The sequence below is a fragment of the Triturus cristatus genome, chromosome 3_1, assembly GCF_964204655.1.
Source record: "Triturus cristatus chromosome 3_1, aTriCri1.1, whole genome shotgun sequence".
NCBI lineage: Eukaryota > Metazoa > Chordata > Amphibia > Caudata > Salamandridae > Triturus > Triturus cristatus.
Window position 1 is genome coordinate 530,576,065 of NC_140583.1, and position 4,295 is coordinate 530,580,359.

Below are 4,295 nucleotides of genomic sequence, written 5' to 3' on the forward strand. Positions count from 1 at the left end.
CATAGTAAAAAAGGTTTTTGTTTTGCCAATAACTTTAGCGTCATTTGATGAATCTTCATGATATTTTCAAAAGTAGCATGCCACTCTCTTAAGCTGCTCTGCTGAAAGTTTTGGGGTGATTCATCAACTGGGGGTGAGAAAAAGGACAGGGTTCCCAACACGCATTTTCCCCATGTAATTTCCAAAAAGTGCTCTGTTAGGCGGTTGTGTGGTCGAGCAGCCTTAGGCTTAACACAGAAGAGTGCAAGACATCTGAAAATACACAGAATGGTCAATAAATGAGACACATAACTCAAGAAGTAGATCCACACCAATTTGTAAAAATAGCAAGTATCTTTATATATCTTTAGGCATCAGAAGAAAACCGTTCAGGTAAGTGCGTTTTTAAATAGGAATATTTTGCAGTTCAAAAAGTCAACACAGGGCAATTTCTGAGTTCTGCAATGTTAACCTATGGCAGGAAAATAATATACGGTTTATCGGTTCTTGCCAGCGACATACGGGACTTTTCTCCAGGGGTTAAGGTGAGTGGTGGTCAAGGTCCAAGGCAGCACCAGCAGAACCCCTCCAGCGGCACTAGGGCACTTGGGTGCAGAGGTGGAAAACTATGTTGGTGCTCAAAGTTATCCAATGGAGAAATGTCACGGTAGAAAGAGGCTGCAGGATGGGGCTTTGTAACAAGTCTGGTAAAAACCAATGAGTGGCTTTGGTTCATGCAATGTTGGGGGATGTGGGGACATCTTTGGTCCTCTTCTCCTCGGGATGGAACATCTGGGTGCAGGGGGTCTTAAGGGTGTCGGGTTTCTCCATCCGGTAACACTCGCAGTTGAGGGGTCTGCCAAAAGAGGCTACAGGTGACGTTGGTGAGTTTACGAGGAGCCATTACACAGTGGACTCAGTGCCTGATGTGCTTAGGGACCATGCTGGCACAGTTGACCCACTTCAACATGGGTTGGGGGTCTCGGGTGCAGTGGTCTTTGGCTGCATCTGGGTTTGTTGAGGCCGGAGTCCTCTTGTTTTTTTTGTCCTATCTGCAGGATGCAAGGGACAGTCCCTTGGGAGGTCTTGGTTCCTGGTGAAGGTTGGCAGGTCTCCAAGGGTTCTTTGGTGCAATAGGTGAAGTCAGCATGCAGGATAGCAGGGTTGGCGCCAAGTAAGTTACTGGGTCATCAGTTCTTGCTGTGCGATTCTTCTTGTCTGTCTTCTTTCGGCAGGTCATCAGGATCTGATTCTCTGGTGCCAGGCACTCCCCTAAATACTGAGGGCCTCATTTATTAGAAGTGGGGCATCACTGCATGAAAGCAGCAATGCAACACTTCTCAGTGCGCGCTCCTTGCGACACTAATGATGCGTCATATTTACTGTCTGATGCATCATGCCGCAAGGAATGATAGATACCTGGTGGTGCAAAAGTGGCACATTGCTGGAGATGTGTCAGAAGTGTGACACAACTCTGGCAATGTTCCTTTCACACAGGGCAAGACCCAGACACCCTTACATCTGCCATGAGGCAGGCGTAATGTTTTGACTCATTGGTGTCCTAGAAATGGTGCCGCAAAATCTCATAGATTTCACTGCACCACTCCTACGACCCTTTCTTGCGGGGAATGCCCACCCTGCATACATTATACCTGACGCAGGTATAATGTAGCGCAGGGGATTACGAAGTGTCACATCTGCCTATAGCGCAACATGGCGCATTATTTACCCTGCTGCTGTGCCACTAAAAGTGATGCAATGGCGGAGCAAAAGTGACGCAGGCCTTTATAAATAAGGCCCTCAATTTAGGGGTATTAGGGGAGTGCAGAGTGGTAGCCAATGGGCTACTGCCCCTTTGGGTTACAATGCCCCTTATGTGACCACTTCCTGTGGGAAGTGAGCATAACGTTGTCCCAGAATTCCTTAGTATGCCATCACAAAGATGGCTACTTCTGAACAATAAGATCCACCTCAGTTTAGTCCACCTTAGGGGTGTTGCTAGCCTGGGGAGACATGTCAATCTGCAGGTCATCCTGTTGGAGGGGGTGTTAGACAGTTACACCCACTTCTTAGACAAGCGTTTTTCCTGGGTCTCCTGAGAGCAGAGGCTTTTACCCTTGGCGGTCAGAACAGTGTCTCGGTGGCAGACTGACAGTTACCAGTCAGGGAGCACACCAGAGGCTGGTAGGTTTTCAGGGGGCACCTCTAAGGTGCCCTCTATGTGCATGTATTGGAATCAGTGTGTGTTTATCAATGCAAGATGTTTAATACCAAACATCCCTATCTTTAGTGAAGCCATCATGTTGGTGGGGAAGCACATGTTTTAAAATGGCTTCCCTCGTCACTTTTACTGGCAGTAATAAGAGTGACCCGCACAGGGGCATATCTGCACATGCACATGGAATATTCAGCACGGTCCCTTAAGGCTGTAGGGGTAACTTACAAATATTACATGCAGTGTTAGGGGACAATGCACACAGGTATGTGTGACATGTTGTGTTTTCACTTTTGTCTGCACCAAGACACGCAGCCTGTGATAGAAGCCCTGCATGTGCTTGGTGAGGGGTCCCTTCGGGTGGCACAATTTGTGCTGCTGCCCGTAGGGGCCATCTTTAGTACTTGAGGTCCCAAGTACCAGGGGGAACATCTACTAGGGACTTACAGGGGGTGATAAGGGTTTTGCCAAATTGGAAGAAACAATTGGGGAGAGGATGTGGCCTAATGGCTTGAGTGGTTGACCTCGAAGCTGGGGAACCGGATTCGAGTCTCGGCAGGGACGCTACACATCCTGTGATTCTGGGCAAATCACTTAATATTCCCCACAAAAAATGTAATGCGTCCATCTATAATGCAACTAGTGCTCATGTAAAGTGCTCTGATACCTTTGGGTCTAGTTGCGCTATGTAAAATAAAAAAAATAAAAAGAAAAGAATTGTACAGTTTTTGGAAAGAGCTCTGGCATTAGGTACCTGGTTAGCAGGAACTTAGTGCACTTCCAGTCAAAATCTCATCAGTTACCAGGCAAAAAGTGGAGCTGACAATGTCAAAAAGGGCTACTTTTTAGGTCTCGCCTGACCAGCGCTTTAGCGCTGTTCTGGCGAGACTTATAGTAAGCGCGTTTTGGAAGTGCAAACAGTGGCTTTGCAGGCCTCCAACTACAGTGCATGTGACCCGTCCGGGCGCGCGCACCATTTGGAGTCCTGCAACCACTTGTTTGCTTTCCCTTTAGCCGTGATTCATCGCACCATTTGGCAGCCTGCGTGCCCGCCCCCACTCCCCCTCCCACTCCGTCAGCTTCAGTGCGCGCTTCCGGCTCTGTGGTCTGCAGAGATCTTGTAGGCGTGTCTGGTGGGTTTCAGCGTGCGAGTTTACAGCAACTTATTTCCAGGCGCACAGCCATCATTTTTTTTTCTTTAAAATAAAACCCTTGTCATTTTGCCAAATCGCATTAAACCGCTTCCCATTTACTAAAAGCTTTTAGTTATTCGTTCTGGAAACTTTATTGGTCGTTTTTATTTCGGATTAACGACTGGTACTGGTTAGTAACTTCTGATCCGTTTGAGCTAGACACTTTTGTTGTAGTTAATATCTGCAGATTATGCTGCAGATGATGCCTTATAAGGCAAATGCGTAATCCATATTTATGCGGAAAGCGCCGCAGAATCGAGCTGGCTCTATAGATGCTTTCTAGTAACCTTGAATCTGCCCTGACTGTCCAGCACCTAACTTTACACTTTGTGATCCTCGTGGCTTGCGGTTCCGCCTTGTCCAAACTGTCCCAGAAATTTTAATCTTTCTCTCTCCCTCGTTATCTCCCCCCTACCAGGATTAGTGTCCGTCACACAACCCCGCCTAGTGCAGCATGCCGTGGATTAGGACACCCTTCCACCCCTCCATAAGGTCGGAATCTCAGCTCCCGACAGAAGTCTGTTGTTGTTGTGTTCATGCACGGGGTGGAGTCACGTGTTGTTGGCCCACTCCCAGCCTCTCGCCGAGGAATGGGACACACAGCTCTCTAATAACAGCTGCTGGAAGTTTTGGGCAGCAAAAACTAGAGCTGGGTATTCCCACAGACAGAGTGAAACGTCCCGGAAGTTAACATCAGTTATTTATTAAACTAAAAAGCCTCCATATTTCAGTTGCGTCCGTACTATTACGGCTGGCGCCTTGGTTACATTTAATCAATATGCGGCAGTTTCGGTAAGGTACTGTGACACTTTTGTTTAGTGTGCTTGTCGATAAAAGTATTCCCCCATGGATATAGTGCAGTCGTTTGGTTGGCAGCACTTCATTATTTCAACACACCTGGGCGTGCC